Source organism: Patagioenas fasciata, chromosome 3, assembly GCF_037038585.1.
Source record: "Patagioenas fasciata isolate bPatFas1 chromosome 3, bPatFas1.hap1, whole genome shotgun sequence".
NCBI lineage: Eukaryota > Metazoa > Chordata > Aves > Columbiformes > Columbidae > Patagioenas > Patagioenas fasciata.
Window position 1 is genome coordinate 112,991,726 of NC_092522.1, and position 18,811 is coordinate 113,010,536.

Genomic DNA, 18,811 nt, shown 5'->3' on the forward strand with positions numbered 1-18,811 from the left:
TACACCTCAAGCAGTTCATATGGTAAGCACAGTCCAGCTAGCAAGTCTGGGACCAAAAATACAGAAAGTAAAACAAGATTTAATAGCATTTTCTGTTCTGCTGCTGTGGATTGCTTTTGCATTTCAGTTTAAACAGAGAAACACACATAAAAGGAAATTATGTACAGTGTTTAAATCACTGGACTACCAAATTATGCTTTCTCTTACCTGTTCTTTCTCGGGTCTCATGGCTCTTACATTCTTTGCTGCAGAGTTCATGGTTTTCAAGGGTAAGGGAAAAACTGGGAGTTGCAGTTTTCAGCATGAAAATCTAAATTATACAGCTCCTATTCCCTGCGTAAAATATTTAATGAGTAAACTGCTCTATCACCTCCTTTTGTTGTGTTTCACAGTGGAAGTAATTGTGACTTTCACATTTTAGTCTGAATGCCACGTACTCAGAATGTGTTAAGTCTGACTTAAGGGATACAACACTCTTCAGAGACTTCTGATGTCTAAACTGAGTCAGGGCTTTAGATTAGACTGCTGTCCTGAATTTAGAGGTCTATATTCTATTTCAGAAACATAAATTATGTTTTAGAGAAATTCCCTAGAAACTAATTTTCAGACTGTGACTTATAGGTATGAAACTACATGTTATTTCTGGCCTTAACTATACAACCCCAGTTTTGGCAAAGCTGAGGATCTTCTCTTCTGCTGGGTGTCATTAGAATTTTCTGTCACACTGCACTCCAGAAAAATACATTTTTTATTATTTAGTTCTTAATTGAAAATTAAGGACTTTTAATGATCGGAATACAAAACTGATAGTTGGGTCTCAAAGTCCGTATTGCCCAAATGCTTAACTAGTGTTAATGATGATTTACACAACTGACACTCTGGCTCCAGATAGCCAGCTTATTGCTTTGGGAACTTTAAGTGACCATTTAGGCATTTAACCTTAGACACACAACTTTGCAATTCAGGTCTTAAATGCTCGGTATCTCCATAAGAGAAACACCTCCCTTAGGAAGATTTCACATGTTATCAGGTCTGTTTTTCATTTAATCAACAAGTAGCATAGCAACTGCCTTGTCTCTTATTAGCTGTGAGAGCCTAAGTAGATACTTCAAAGCCCCTCTTGAAATTATAATGAAAACCAATTTCTAGCTGAGAACAGTAGAATCATTTACTTTACATTCCCACGGCACCAGAGAAGAGAGAAGAGCACAATGAAGCTGAAGAGTAATGTGTTGACAGAGAGAGAAGCTGAAGGCTTTAAAGACATGTAAAACAATAAACATCGTATGTCATGCCATCAAAATATTCCAGAGGGCAAAGCAGTTCAGGAAAAGAGTCTGCTTTTGCAGTCTTGGTTTGTTTTTTTTTCAGATTCTGTTTATTACAGTAAAATTATTCTGGATGCCCCTTAACATTGTAGGGAGCAACCAGCAATCAAATTGTATTGTTACTCTAAGGGCTACCAGAAATGGTTATTTAAATATTGAAGAGTATTTTTGCAAAAGAGCCTTTGTCACTGCAAGTGTTTGAGTTCTTTTACCTTGCGTACACATTCATATTTTATGCATCCTGCAATAATTGCTTTGTTTCTGGATGTGCTCACATTTTTCATATTTCCCTCTTGTTCCTGCCCATTTCTGTCGTGGTATTGCAGAAACCTAGGGGGAAAAGTCTGCCTAAAGCCAGCTGAGTCTCTCTCTCTCTAAAGCTGGGTGTCTACTCTAAATGCAGGGAGGACAGGAGAATAAGGTGCCAAACATCCAATCCACCTTCTTACTCTGCTGTCCGGGATACATGGCTTGGCCTGTTCCGTCATTACTCAGAGATAAAGCAGATTTATGCTCAGTCCTCTAACCAGGGCTCACTGAGTACCAGAACAGGCCCTGGCAGAGGTGACTGCAGCACTTAAGGAAAAAAAATACCATCATAACTTCAGGAGAAACTGGGGTGACAGAAAAGAAGACTTGAAGACATTAATGTCACCCCCAATAGCTGAGGAAAGGATCATCCAGGATCCATTTACTGAGCACGTCAATGCTGCACGTTACTACTGGATGAAGCCCTGAAGATGTAGCAGTGGCCAGCCTACATTGATGAGACATCCAGTGCAGCACCCTCCACTCACTGATGAAACTGGTGTCTAGTCCTTCCTGTCCCAACAGAAGTGGCATGTTCTATCTTTCACATATTCCTGCCATATTCTGCCTTTCAGGTTTATTCAGTCATTAGTTTACATTCCCCTTTTTTCCTGGGTTCTTCACTTCTCCAAATAGCAGTGAAACTTTCTGCATTATTTTACTTCTCAAAATTTTATTTTTCAGTGACTCAGGTAGCTGAGGAAAAAAGAGCTTCCACACTTTCTTACATAACCTAAAAAGATTTACATACTACATGTAGAAATAAGCAAGATTATACATCTTTTCTCTCAGTCTTTGAGCACACAATACATGGGCTTATGCTCCACCTCTATTCACTGTTTAATTACATTCCCCATGAGGAACTAATTTGTTTAGGCACAACATGAACTGATGCAACTATAGAACTGCAAACTGAGGCCTGTACATGGTTTGCATAGTCCCCATGTGGATATGCCACCTTATTCAGACTTTGAATGAGACTCTGCACTTCCCAAATAAACAGATCCAAACAGACCAACAATTAACCAGCAAGTATATTTAATAATTACTTATACTTATTTTAGCATCCTTGATGATAAAAGTCTTGAAAGTTTATGCATTTTTCATCTGTTGGACCACAATTTTATGTGGGCCTCATTATTTATTTATTTAATGACTGCTACTTTCTAAATTCTTAACTTAAGCACTTTTCAAACTCAGCCAAAAGTTTTTTTCTTCCCTCCCAGGTCCTACCACATTTGAAGCATTATTTCATTATTTCTATGCTTCACTCACAAAATTCTATATAAAACCTCATTAGCACATTTCTTCCTTTCTTCTCTATTTCATGTGTTCAGTATTCATTTCTGGGCTGATAACTGGGCAAGCTGTTCCCAGGTCTGGAACCAATCTGCAGGTCAGCCAGTTGGAGCAGTGACAGAAACACTGAACTGGATATCATCCCCCAGGGGCCAGCAGCTTGCCTCTCAAAATGTGTTAATTCTTTTCTCATGTTCTGTTGGCCAATGGCCTCCTACTTGACGTCCACTCCTTCATCTCCTGAGCTGGCTGTTGTCTTTTGGTTTCGCAATGGTTAGGTCTGAGTACCAAAGCCCTAAGCCTACACTGAAAATACAAATATTTTATGACAAGATCTTCTACCGTGTTCACATTTATGCTTAATAAATAGTAAGTGAATCAACAACATAACTTTTAGTAAGTTTTCAACATTGTTGAAGTCTGCAGATGTAAGAAAACTCACAGCTGAAGTCTTTTTTTTTTACTCAAGCATTACACCAAAGGGACCTAATAAGTTCCAAGACTTCTGTAAAGCTAAGTGCGATACAGACAGTTGGAGGAATAGAGAAAAAGCTGTCATTCTGCACTTCTAACACCTTTGGCTTTTAATGGTTCAACTTAAAAATTCAGGGTTAATTCTCGCCTCAGGCAAGAAAGACGGCAGCATAGCAGTGTTGCATTCAGCACAGCATGGCTACAATTCAAGGCAATGGAGAAGTGCCTGTATAGAGGTTTGCTAGTACAGACACGAGAATAACCTGATACTATGCACTTACGTAACTGCATCTATATGCAAGTTTTTGCCAGAGTAACTCCTCAGAAAGTTATAGCAATAGAAACTTGTGCTTATAGTAAAACATGAGTCATGTTCCAACAGATTTATTAAGGAATATATTTCAGGTAACCTCTGTGAAGAGAAGTAGAGTGGTAAATCCAATTTACACTGCAGAGGACTGAGAAATACATTTACTGAACATGTCCTGAATCAGCTTAAAGGATTCTCTTCAGGATTTTCCATTGAGGAGCCAACACAGTTTTCTCAAAGCAAAAAGTAATTTTATCTCCACATAAGTAACACAGTGTAACAAGGGAAAGTGTTAATATAACATAAGTCTAGAAGAATGCTTCTATATTCTACATGAGATCTTCTGCATATTCCTCTTTTGGTACATTAGGCTCTAGGTTTTGCTTTCCTTGAGCAAAAGCAACGCATCTCTCCCTTAAGAGAAACTATTTAAATTCCTCTTCTCTGTCTTTATCGATTTAATCTCCCCCTCCTGTGTTTACTATCCTCGGGAAGACAGTCTGGTGAGCCCACAGAGGAGCAGAAGTAATCCACCACGGTTGCTGGGGAGTGGCTATTTCAGCTGCTGTCCATTCGCCTGATCATCCAGCTAAGGAATCTGGATAGTAAACACATAACCTTCTTAACGTTTCTCAGCAAGCAGTGCCCATAGATCAGTACAAACTGCTTCCAGCCTGTTGACACAGAGTCATTTGTTGAGTGCCACTAGTGCGGTTGGCACTGCAAAGCAAATGATAGGAGATGTGGACGTTATCCCAAAGGGATGTTTGTGACATCCATTAGAGAAAGCACTATGGAGGCACAAGCTGCTGCTCTACCACCCTTGGTCTCGGGACAAAACAACAACACCATCTATGTGAGCTGAGTTTGAAAAGTGATTTGCATGCTGTATGTTAACTGTTAAAGCTAGATTCTCACTTTGTGTATAAATAGCCATTAATGGAAGGACAAATGATCCAGCGTTCCTGTGGCAATTCCACACATCTCACTGTTTGTGCTGAATCTGTTGGTTTCTGCCACCTCCTGTCTTTCACCTTAGACTTGTCTTTTAAGATCATTAAAACTGGGTCAGGCACAATCTTTTCATTGTGTATCTGTATCACACATGGCCCAAGAAGCCCAAGTGTCCATGAAGCACCTTGATGTCTGCACCATTTGATGGAGCAGTTCAAGATCAAGCCTGGGCCTGAGCCAACCTTGCCTATACCAGACGTGTGGCTGGTGTTTGTATGCAAGCCAGGACCTCTGCTTGGAGACCTGCTCCATTTGCTCAGGACAAAGGCCAGACAATCAGGGAGTTTGAACTCCAGTGCAAACTAACCTGACCAGACACTTCTGGTGAGGTTTCACAGCTGCTTTGAGCTAATCTACACTTGTACTGATGGGCTGATCCTGCTCTCTCCCTACCCCAACTTCTTCTACCCACCCAATCCCTCATGTCAGTGCAATAATAAATACAAAACGTAAAAATGTAATTTCAGTTTCTTAGTCTTCGCAAATTCAAACCCATGGAGTCAAATACATTATTCTTGATGGACACTACTATGGCTGATAGTGAGTAGAAGCAGAAAGGGCCTGTGGCATTACTATTTTTAGGTCAAGTCTAGCTTATTTAAAATGAGCTAACATGTATACTCTTGGCTAAATTCTAAATTTCTTCAGCCTGTGCATTTTCAGGGTCTCTGGCTGGGATTTGTAAGACATAATTTGAGTAGATTGTGTAAATCAGTGTCTCACACAAGTAACTGTTCAGATATTTTCCAAAGCAACTGTGTCAGAACTCTTTATTACATTATGTTATCTAGAAAGATGGAGGATATCTTTTCCAATATTTCTTGTATTCAACGTTGAAAATCATTAATGGGAGAGCATTAGTCTACATCCCAAAATAATCCATAATGGAAAATGAACACTGCTTGTGGCAGGCTCTCCTAGTTAGCCCAATTTACTGCAATATTCCCTAAATGAAATTGTACTGAAGATGTATATAGCACAAACATACATTAACTAAAAAAAAAACCTGAAAAAAGTGGGATTTTTAAGGTCATTTAACCAAGAAAATATTTCAATATCATTCTTTAACTGCACGCTACTGTGGTTTTCTAAATCAATAAACTTTAAAGATCCTTAAGTATACCATCATCAAATAGGATAAGGGATTCTACAGGAACAGGCATCCTGAAGTGGGCAGAAGAAGGGTTATAGGCAGGTTAGTGTACTGGCTACAGGATCTTCGTACAAAACTGAATTTAAAAGAACATACTCCCAAATAAGGAGCTTTGTCTATGCTGAGAAGTTCAGTCACTTGTAACAGATCTCATTGTTCTCCTGCTCTTGAAATACAACCTTCTTCAGCACTTTCACACTAGCTGTGCTGAATCAGGGTCAGGACACTCTTTAATCCTTGACTCAGACTAGTTTACAAGTACACAGATTTAGCTGCAGTGCCTTCTGGTTTTGTAGTCCACAGTCTCTGAGAAAGCAGCATATTTGGGGAATTTTAAGGATTCTTCTGGAAGGGTCACACATTCACAGGTTGCATGAGAAGCTGCTATTATTTCTGTGAGATGCCTGGGTTAGAGGGGAGTTCAGTTGGATTAGAAGCCATTTACGTTGTTGCAGCAAGGACGTTTTTTATACCTGTGAGCTTAACATTGCTGGCATTTCATTTTTCTCTTAATCAGCTTTCAGTGGAGTTGATCTTGACTTAAGATAGGGGATGACCTCTCAAGGTCATACCCTTTCTGTCATCTGAAAAGCATTAACTGTGGGCCAGACCAGGACATTGGTTTTTTTCTTTCTTCTTTCCAACCAGCAGGCTCATTGCCTGAGTGCAGAGTTTCAGATTCAACTTCTTAGTACTTTCTATTATGAACTTTCTTTTGCTTTCGAATTCTTCTGTACATACTACATTCTTCTTTCCATGAATATGAGATTTCAAGGTTTTCCAGCCCAAAATTGTTGTTGGTGAGTTCTGAGCAGTAAACAAAAATTGCTAGCAGGTCACTGTTCTTAAAAGCAATAATGAGACAGTTATATGGTGCTTTTTAACCTTGGTGTCCTGGAAAGCAATTGACATTCCCTTTCACAAAACTATATCCTTCCAAAGGCACAGAGATGACTAAAAATGAAAGTTCCCTTGACAATTTCTTCCAGTAATGTGCATATACTAACTACAATATATTTTAACTCAAACGTGCACTCCTTAAACTTCCAGACATCGGTTTTTGTTACTTCCTTCCTCCTAGATTGAAGGGTTATTTAATACCCATTACGTTCTCCCTGTGAAAGTACTATGACTGTGATCAAGGGCAAAACTACATCCTGCTGGCAGAGGCATCCAAGGCATCTGAGCTGTCTCGGTTTATACTAACCAGCAGAAGAGAAAGAGAAGTGCAGTACAGAGGCACCAGAGCTGATTGCACTCTGAAGAGCCTGAATCCAGAGAACAGCATAGTTGTACTTGTAGGCAGGCTGCAATTAGAGCTAATTATCAGCACTTTTACCATGCTGAGACCTCACATCAGTCTGCTCCTTCACTTTGATCCCTTGGTCCTTTTCAGAGTCCTGTTTACGAAGAGATCCAGATCATCCTGCCTCATTGCCTTATCCTTATTTACTATTTTACCACAGTCTTTCCCCAACCTCCCCCACCCCCCCTTTTAATTACAAATGTTATCGTAAGTTATTTATTATTTACTTTCAAAAGTAATCAGTGAAGCCATTGAATGGTATCAGGTCCGCTACTGATCCCCATGAAACTCCATTATAAGTATATTCAGCTGTTGATAATTTCCTGGAGACAATCTCTTTTTAAGATCTATCACTTAACCAGTTCTTAATTCATAAAACATTTGCTTTATTAATAGTATAGGATGCCAATGTTTAAATCAGAACATTCTGTGCTGCTAAATTCAAATATTTTACAAAAATCAGATTACTCAAACAAGCTTGCCATTTCATCAAAGAATAAAGTGAGATTTCTTTGACATGATCTGTTTTTCATAGAACCATGTTGTCTGGAATTTATTTTATTTCTATCCTTTAATTATTCCTCAGCTGATTCCCTTCCCAGCTTTTCTGCTTTATTTTCTGGAACAGATGTCAGACTAATTGACCTATACTTACTCCAATCATCTTGTCAGACTTTTTGGAAAATTGGCATACTGTTAGCTCACTTTCAGTCTTCTGGAATTTTTTTGGTATTCCAGAATTTGTTAAAAATTAGCATTAAAGATTTCCTAGAGAAATTTGTGTGCAAACCATCTGTGTCCACTGGATTGTGTTTAATTTTAGTTACAGTTGCTCTGTATTTCCTTCAGACCATGACGAACCAGAAAGAAATTTGCTGTTCTTATATGGTAGAAGTATTTCATCTGTATTTTGTTTCTAGAAAGCCAGTTGTTTTATGAATTTTAACTACTCCATGTCTCCTAATAAGAATTTGATGATTTGTTGCCAACATCAGGATGTATCTATGTTAAGACATAATTTTCTTCCAATGTGTATTTAAAAACTACATTTTATCATGCCAGCATTTCCATCAAGATTTTTAGCTTCTCACATCCTCTTTTTTGTTGTTTTGGTTTGGTTTTGTGGGGTGTTTGTTTGTTTGTTGTTTTTTACCTCTAAGTTACATCATAGGTATTTCTACATAATGTACATCATTGTGGGTTTTTTTCCTGTTACCTCACTTCTTAATTTAACCAGACTTTTTTTATAAACAATCTAGAGACTTGCATGTGAATCACTGGAAGGCTTAGCTATGTAGCAAATATACATCAAAGCAAAACCCATTATCAGCCTATATTTCAAGCCCAACCCCTTCTCTCCATTAAGGTCTCCAAACTGTTTTTGCTTTAGTAAATTGAACCCTTTTCAAGACACTTGGAGGTGATTAATAAATGCAAAATAATTAATATTTGAGATATACCTTCTGCTTTCTCACCTTAAATACAGACAAATTACAATCAATAGTCTTCAAGGAGCACATTTCCAGTCCAATGCCACTCTTGCTTTTATCCATCACTTAATCCATCCTGTCATGCTGCTGTGGAAGCTTGAAAGCATCTTCCTTCACTTGGTCCTGAAGAAATTTATCAGCAAAACTGACTTTTATGATCACGGTAATCTTTGTCCTGAAGAATATGATGAAGTTGTACCCACTTTAATGGAAATGTCCCTCTTATTTTCGCTACTAACTGCTCTAAAAATGAAATCTCTTTGCAAACATGTTTGATCTGACTTACTACACAGCGAAAAATGGGCCAATTTGGAAAATGTATAGCAACTTCACATGTAAAGAACCATTGAATGAGTATTAACAGAGAAAGAAACTCCTGATTCCTCATTGAAAACACCAGCCTGCATGCAAAAGCAAGATTTCCACTGAGCATCCTTCAGGTGCCAGCCGAAGCAAATTAGTAGCGTAATTTGCAAAATATTACAGTGGTGCATATGACACTTAAATTAACTCATTATCTCTTATCTGAGCATGTTATAAGCTACACAACACTCCTGAAAGACAGAATTTTTCTGTCTTTTACTGTAGTTTTTAGCTCAGAGAAAACTGAGGTTCAAGTGAATTGTTCAAGATCATACACAAAATGTGCAGCAGAGCAGGGATTTGAACACTGTTCTCCAAAAGCTTAGTGACATGAACTCCTGGACTGAGCTCCCTTTCTGCAAAAACTACAGCTGTTCTTTGACTGAACAAGGAATTTACTTCCTGTGCAGTCAATTCACCCCCTAGCAGCTCTCAGATTTACTTTCTTCCAGTTCTGTCATACAGCTTATTTGCTTCTAAATCTGAACAGCAGATAGAGAAATAGGCAGCTCTGGAATGAAGCTTGTGATGAATTTAATTATAGTAATGCCAGATAGCCCACTAAACCATTATCATTCTACAATGACAATAAGCTTACAATAATCTATATTCCCATCTCCATCTTGCATTGTTCTAGTTAGGTTGTTTGTTTAAGCCTCTTAACCTAATTAGTGAAATTCATTGTTCTCATTAGTGCCATTTGTTACCATAAAAGAAAAAAAAAGGTTTTTCTGACAGAGTTGGAATAGTCCCAAAGTATGTGGTTGGCTCCAGCCCTTCTCTCATTCTCGCAAGCTTAGGCCAGCACAGAACATCTTTGTTTTGCAGTTGTCAAGGCTGTAAGCAGTTGTTGGGATCTGTGCACACTGAACATTTGCCATCACTTATGGACAATATAAAATATATTGACAGCAACATGGGTATAATTCCCAGATGAGATTACTGGGATAAAGGTAATTTTTCAGGAAATAGAAGTGCTGCAAATTGATGCCAGCATAAAGATTTACAGGAAGATAATACAAATGAACAGACTTTCCTGTGGCAAACACCATTCTTGTCTTGTGATAGGCTTGTAACTAGATGCTGCCAACGGAGTTTGCAGGAATTACAGTTTGCATTCCTGGCCATCTCATTCCAGTTCGTTGGCCAGATTCCTTTTCCCACAGTGCATCTATATCCATGACTGCCTTTTTGTACAAACTTCATCCTAGAAACTCATCTTATACTGAATTGAAAGTATGAGAAAAGTGAGGATCTGTGCTAGCATTTCTTCAGTACTATCCTCAGGCTCTGGTGTTTGACTTTTCAGTTGCAATTCAGCTTTTACTATAGATTGTGGACATGGTCAGATAAAATTTCAGTGGGATGTGCAATTTGCATAACAGATGCATTGAAAGTATGTGGTAGAAACCCTTGCAAATGAGATTGGAGTGCATGTCATTTTTGAGTGTGTGACATGACAGAAAAAATGTGTACTTGCTCTTGTATATACTTTGAGAACTTTCTTGTTAAAAAATCTGATTTTTCAGAATAACATCAAAGTTTTCTAAGCTTGCTGAATTTCAGGAGCTTTAAGACGTGTGCATTTAGGCATCCCAATGATACGTGAAAACCTGTTTCTAAAACACAGAGTTGCTATGTCTCCTCATGTTTGTACACAGAAATGACCTGGAATCTCTGTTTAGCAACTCTACATTCTTTAAGTTGTTTTTCTGAAGGTACATTTTGTCCTCTTAGCTTTGTCGATATACAGATAAACACATTGCATTTTATATACAAGCAGAAATAACCACTCAAAATAAATTATTTCATTAAATTATGTCATGGTTGCTTCAAAGCGTATTTTAATGAAGTTTACGTAATTGGTTTTGGTAGGAAGTAATTTTTTAAGTAAAAATTTTACCTTAAACCGATAGGGAGGCAAGGAAAGGGAAAGACGAGGGAAGAGAGAAATATGGAATTTTTTTGCAATTTCTATTTCATTCTACACTTCTACCCATTATCACTGAACAAGCAGGGCATAGGATTAAGAATCAGAATACCAGGTTTAATCCTCAGGCCTGCCAATTTGCTGTCATCTGCCCATAGGCAAGTTACTTCAGCTTCAGCTTCAGCTTCAGCTGTTATTTGTCCATCTAAGTTATGGACACTGCTCTCTTCAGCAGTGTTTAGCACAGAATTAGTGCTGAGTCCCACTCAACAGCATCATGACATCCAGTGGGTCATGCACCTACTATTCAATGTTCAATATGTAAAATTACAGGTTGATCCTGCCTGCAAAAGGAAAGGTACTTGTGCCAGTTATTCCACACTGATAGATTGTACCTAAAATACCATATCATGAGATGTGCAGCATTAAAGCATCAAGCAATGTAAATCTGGACTGAAAATATGCAGCAAATTGCGCTTTTTACCTTTTCTCTTCTTCCTCCCTTCCCTTCGCCTCCACCTTGACCTTAGTAGTAGAAACAGTCTCTTACTTTCTACTCCTCAAATCTCCTCTTCTTCAGATCACAGGTCATAAAAACACATTTCCTTCCTCATTTTTTTTTTTGATATAGTGAATAACCTAACCAGTTCTAACAAGGACATTCCTTCCTGACACCATGATGAATCACAAATCACTTGGATACGAATGAGACTGAGTCAATCTAGAGAGGAGAACCTAGAGAATCTAATAGTTTATTTCATTTTGTAAACAAGGCCAGACCTTTTGGCATTTAAATAACATATATCAGACAAAATACTTAGTAACCAAATTCAACTAAGTATACCTGTATAATGTGTTCTTAATTCCTTTGTGGGAAAAAAAAATAAAAAATAAAAGCATAGAGTACATTACCACTATAGTACGTTGCTGAACTATTGTTATTTCAAACAGTTAAAGCTGAGAGATATGGAGTTAGATTTTTTCATTATTATGCACTGAAAGCCCAACTTCAGTGGATCAAGGGGACAGTGGCATTTATTTTAATGGCACTGAGATTTCACCTTCTGTAGTAAACTCAGCAATTTTCTTTGCTCACAAAGTGCTTGGATCAGGCCCCTAGGACATTGCAAAGACCAAAGCATTTTCCTGTTCAGAAGCTTTTTGGAAAGCCTTAGAAATATAAGCTACCTTTTGATTTGGATGTGTCTGTAGGGTGGATTCTGCCAGGGCAGGAAGGTCACCCCTTCTTCCTTCCTGGAGCTCAGGGAGAATGCGAGAAGGATCCCCTGAGCATATCCAAGTCTCCTTCAGTAATGAACCACATGCTTGTCACTAAGTAAGCATAATAATTGTATTATATCCATGTGCAGCTTTTAATATCTGAATTAACTGAATACTATTAACCTATTATTTAATTTTGCAGTATATATACATATACAATTTCAATTTCTTGGGGTAGACTTCCTGAGTTCCAGTGTTTTATGCTGAAGAGTTATTTGTTGCAACACAGAAGCAAACCAGTAAATTTTTAATGTGGACCATGTTGTTCTCTGTCACTGAGGTCAAATGACACAGTAAAGCCTGCATCAAGAACATTGCACCCAGTGTGAACGCTCAAATAGAGGACATTCAACCAAAGTGCCTACTGAAATGGTATTTGCCTTGTGACAGATTTGAACCATTTCTGAGGCATTTGGGACACGGAGGTTGGCCCAAGCTAAAGACATGCCAAAGATCTCCCTGACAATTTAACAGCTCAGATGATGAAGCTCCAGTCCCTGGGGACGTTCAGTGGAGTTATTCAACACGTAGTAATATGTGACTCAGCTGAACAGCTGCACACCCCCAGCAAGGCCACCAGCAACACCCCTGCCTATGTTCTCTGCCATCACTTGCAGTATCTGAAGGTGCTAGCACACGTTGACAAGGATAATTGAGTGCCTATGGTAGATGCATCACTAGAGCCAGTCAAATGACTAATTTAAGTGGTTTTATGATTAAGAAGTTGACGGTTGAACTCTGTAGGATGGGACGCGGTGCATTTAGCACTTGGAGTTAATTTCATAGTTGAACCAAGCAGGTGGAAATCCTCTGCAGTTCTCTTTTCTGAGCTAATTCCCTGACCATGGATTAAAAAGACTTGGTGGAAATCAGACAAGCTTAGAGCATCAACACAAACTGAGAATGTATTCTAGTCTCAAATCATGTGAATCAGTATCTTATCTACAACATTTCCTTCTTTTTATGAGTGCCAGTATCTTAGCTTATCGCAGTGACTTCAGAGTGTCTGTATATTTCACAATTCAATTAGTCATTCACAAGTGAAGTATTGCAATTCATTCTTTTTTTGGTCTCCACTGGTGATAAAGGTAATGGATGTTTTTGTCAAGTAAATGGACTTCCTCTAAATATCTGCTTCTCCCTGGCACTGCCTTTGAAGTAGATGGTGGGATGTATTTCTATAAATAGAGAAGTAGCTGGCAAGAGGGGAAGAAAAAAAGAGAAGGGGAAAAAAGAGTGGAAAACCATATATTTCCTGACATTGCAACATTCATGATGGTTTAACTACCACAAACGTACATTCTTTAAACACTCCTATCTTGGTGAACATTGCAGGAAGCAGAGAGTAATTTGGATGTTAACAGATACTGCTTAAAATACAAAAGGAAAATTAATCAAATGCCTTTGTACAATGTCCATGGTTTCAGTTTGGGGGAACTGATGTTCTCAGAAAAGGCTGAAGTAGCACTTTGGTACTAAGAGCTGTGGCTTACAGCAAGAGTTGATATACCATTTTCCAGCAGCTGGTCTGCACTTGAAAAACAGAGCAAGCAAAGCCTGAGAAACGAAATCAATCAGCTGTGTTTGCCACAGCTCTGTGAAGTCCTCAGTTATGGTTATTGTTATCTGAATACAGTTTTTCTTTGTGCAGTGAGGGGCAACGCGCCAGGAGCAGCAGTAGAGTTACCTCAAAGAACACCCTTAATGCCACGTTTCAGGGCCTTCCTCTTCGTAATGCTTCCTTTCACCACCTAGAAAAGACTTGCTGACCTAAGGAACATCCTGGATCACATTAAAATCCCATCACATCTGAACTCTCTGGGAAGAATTTTTTCCTCATGGAAACCAAAACTGCTGATTCCTTGGCTTTTTGCCAGCGCTGCGATGTAACAGAACAGGAACGCCTGGCATTTTGTCAAGATCACGCACATGATTTTGGGAGGTACACAAGTAGCCATTGGAGGTAGAAAAATACTATCATTTATCTGTCAGTGATGGTCCTTTCCTTCTTGAGATTCACATGAAGATGTTAAAACGAGAAATTCTGGTGTTCTGAGATTTTCAGAAAATTAAAAGATAATAGGTATCTCCCTGGACAGCTCATGCAGGATTCCTGGTGGGCCACTGTGGTTCCTTCTTTCCATTTAGCTGATTTTATGAAAAAAAAGAATGCATCATTCACAATGGTATATGTTCCACTATATTCACCAGTCCGATCAGCTCTATAAATTAAATCAAGGACTTCTAGAACTGTACCTAGAGGAGAAATATTTCAGAAAAGTCTGATGACGCTTTCCCTAAATTGTATTAAAGCCCTCCATGCTGTTGTCTTTGGGTCACATATAAAAATGTGAGTGAGGCCTTTACATATCCCAAGGCATATTTTCAAAAGCAAAAGGATATTAATCTGCAGCCAAACTTGTTTGGGGATAGGCGGTCTTCTGAAATTTCTCAGCAATCTTGGATGTTATAGCTTTTCTCCTATACCCTGCCCCAAAATCTAGAGTGGTACTGTCATGTACTTGTAATATACTGCAGAATCTTACATTAAAGATGGATAAAGAGGTCCATATTTTTTATAATAATTAGAAACGTAATCTGGATAGAAGCACCTTATATCTTGATATAAAATAGGATTTATTATAATTAGAGATATAAATGATCTATCAGATCCCATAAGGGCAAGATATAACTTTGAAAAAACATTAACTATTGTGTTTCCAGTTCCTTGTAACACATAAAGAACTGAAGCATTTGGAGAATTTGGAGTATTTGGAGAACCTACTAGTTGAAGTAGCACATCTTTTTTGAACCTATGTATAACAGCTTAAAGGTGTCCCTTTAAAGGTAAAGAGCACTTTCCCTAGATAAAGAGCACTACAAATTAAATGTGAAAGGCCAGCTAAGATCTCTGTGCTGAGAAAATTCAGAAGATTGTATCTTATTGCCCACTCTTGGCTAAGAGAATGTGGAGTTCCCACCCAGGGTGGAAATGGGCTGACTTCACTGGCATCTCACCTCTTTAAGTTGGTGATTAGTACTTTTTTTTCCTCTTTAGTATGCTAAGTTTCACAAGACTTTTGTGTGTCAGCATTTCTTCCCCTGCTGGTAGAAGAGATGGGCATAGAGGAAGTGTGGAAACTTGCTTGGCTCTTCTCAAGAGCACAATTGCCTTCCTAACATTTTCTATTTAGTGAAAATAAAATAATGTTATTTGAAGTCCACGTCTTTAGCTAGTGTTTTGTTAACATGGTCTTACTGGTTTTGATGGCTGCTGATGCCAATTTATTTCAAATGAGGACTGTGCTGTCGTTAGAAAAATTGCTTAACTACCAAATCTCCTTTCTCAGCTGGACATTATGTTGTTTTATGTTATGTTCATGATGAGTTATGGTCCATATATTTTGAATAACATTTTGTATCACATTTTTAATCATGTTCAAATTTAAAAAGTGATCTAATATTTTTATCCATACCCCCCTGTATTGGTAAAACATATAGGCACTGCCAAGAGTGTCTATCAAATGTCCTAAAAAATAGCTAGCAGGAATGTGTCTCTTCAAAGATGCCTGCCTTTCTTTGCAGAAGGTGATCCTCTGGGAAATTCACAAAGACAGGAAAAACCTGGGGTTTACAGAGACAGGAAAAACACTTTACTGATAAAAGGAGGTTGTACCAAGCTTGTTCAGATGACTGGAGTTAGTTTAGGGATGAAACACGTTTGTTCCAAAACCAACTCACTGGCTCCATTAGCCAACATTGGGAAACTGAAGGTGGTCTTCTTTGGAAAAAAAAGATGAGAAATAAAAGAGTCACAGACATTTTTTTCCCCTCATAAATATAAGAGGACTCTCTGTGAAACCTTCGCTGATCCACAGTTGCATTGTGACAGCTCACAGTACTCAGAGATGGGGAAGGGAGTGGATGCGGAGGAATCGCACAGCACTAGCACTGAAATGGCACAAGCAGAGTTTGCCAAGCAGCAGTCGGGAACCTCATACATCTGTTCCTCAGAGCTCAGCAGGCCAGCTGCGATGGAGAGAGATTAGCTCAAATGAAATGGAAGATGAAAAGTCTGGTGAAATTGCCACAAATATAGTAAAGAGTGGTTCCTGGAGAGACAAGCAGCTCCATCTGCAGCAGAGCTAATGAAGCTCGCATTTTTTTATGGATTTGTGTCTTGTGGTTAGATTCTCTGGTGTGAGTACCAATTAAAACTTTTCCTGTGGTTGGGGCAGCCATAATAGTTGTCTTCTGTGTGAATTCTCCAGTGGGTGGAGAGCATGCTGCAACCTGGTGTTGAAGCTAGTTCAGTGATTCAGAATTACTGGAATGTAGATGGATACGATAGCAGACCTAAGTGCACAGATTCCTGCATATGCACAAATGCAGTGTAATCTTCTATTGCCCATTCTGCAGGGAGCATCATATGTTGCAAATGCATGTATATGGATCTATGATATTATCTCCTGGGTAATGTTGGCTTGTGAATTAAGTAATAAAAGCCAAAACATGCCTTTTGTCAAGATGATGAAGTTTACTACGACAACAGCAAGTACAGAAGTGTTCCTGAAGACACATGCCTTTTGGCTTAACAAGGGTCAGCACAGGCTAGTAGGTAGATCACAAAGGAAACAAGAAATCTAACTTTATGCTTTATTTGGAAAAACAACTTCAGCTACAAGTCCTGCTTGTAAGAGAAAAAATAGTGATCTCTTCCACCCATAGTTATCCTCTTCATTAATTTCACATTACGTGTTCATGATACCCCTTAAGCTGAGGAATGCTCACCTTTTACCATGAGGGTGGCAATGACTGTTGAGTGTTGGGTATCCCACTTGTGTGACCAGGGAGCAGATATTTCAGGTGACCGTATTTCCATTTTTGAGAAGCAGAAGTCACCTTCAAGAGAAAGTCCACAGCTCTAATGTAAAGATCTGCAAAATTTGATTGAATTTTCTAGACACTCAGTTCTTCTTGGCACTGGAGCAAGTGGACCAGTTTTCTGAGCAACTTACTGAACTCACATTTTTAGTAAACTTTAGGAGTGACAATAAAATAGAAAAGATGGTCACTACCCTGGCTTCAGTTCCTGGCTTGGTTGTAGCCTTACTGTGTGATTTGAAATCTTGTACCATTTTTCACCCTGTAAAATTCTTCACTGTCTAACAGGGTCATTGCAAACTACTACTCCTTTCTCTTTTTAGGTACAAAGGCACTAAAGCATAAAAGTCTATATACATCCATATAAACATTAAGATTAATACAGTTCCAGAGCTACTTAGTGACTGACAGAGACAGGATAAACAACTGAATTCAGAAAAAAAGGCTTTTTATAGACTACAGAAAACTATTTGCAGAATTCTTATTTTGTTCCATAATTTTAACAAAAATAAACAAATTTCCCCCCCAATCTTCCCCCAGCTAGAAATGTAAACACTAAACAGAACAATTTTGTTAGGGCAATTATTCCATATTGTGCCCAATGATTATGTTAATTTTAACACATTGCTCCAGAACCATTGGCTCAGACTCATTGTTGAGGATTTTGGTGTAATATGACTTTCAGAATAAGAACATTTCTATGATCCAGTCAAAATGTTGATCCCATCTGCTTGTTGTCAGAGCTGGAACACAGACTAAAACTAGCTCTTCCCAGATGTCAGCAGAGAATTGCCATATATTTGTGGATCTTATTCCTGAGAAATGTTATGCCAAGAACACCCCCACCTGGTCAAGGAAGGAAATGGAGTCAGAGAAAGATTACATCTGAAATATATTGCACAAAAATCTACCATTCTGTGCTTATTTTTGGAAAACCGCTGTCCATGAATGTCAGCATGAAAGAAATTCTACAGGTTATGGAAGGAGAAAATTAAGTTCTCAATGGCAATTTTTAGTGATTTGGTATTGTTCATTGAAAATTCATTACACAATCTTATATCTCAGATTGTGGTGTAAATACTCAAGCTATCTTGCCTGGCATCAGCACTCAGGCCCCTACAAGATCAGCCTAAGTACAAACTAGTTTCATTTGTTGTTACTGAGAAACAACAGTTTTCTTAAATAATAATTCCAGCACTAGATATGAAATTCCTGTGCTCACCAGAACTATACCATACTGTATAAATTTATTATGGAATTCTTTACATATGGCTGTTTATGTTGCCATTTTTTAATTCACAATTAAATCTTATTTTCCAGAATCTAACAAAAAGCACAATATCCATAAACTGTTGCAATCCTCATTGAAATTCCCTGTGAGATTTTCAGTGTTACTTTGGTGATACTTGGACTGTAGCTTGGCCAGATCCCATTGGGAAGTTAAAGCTAACAGCCTGTCCTAGAACTCAAAGAACAGAAAAAAAGTAATGGGAATTAAGCATATGATCAGATTTACAATCTCATGAAGGATTCATATAATAATTTTTCTACCTTTCCTTTCAAAAGAACTTTCAAGATACATTTGGGTAAAGTAATGGTGTTTCTACACTGTCTCCTGAGAAATGAGCCCAGACAAACTGATTGAAATAATGCTGTGAATTTTAGCACGT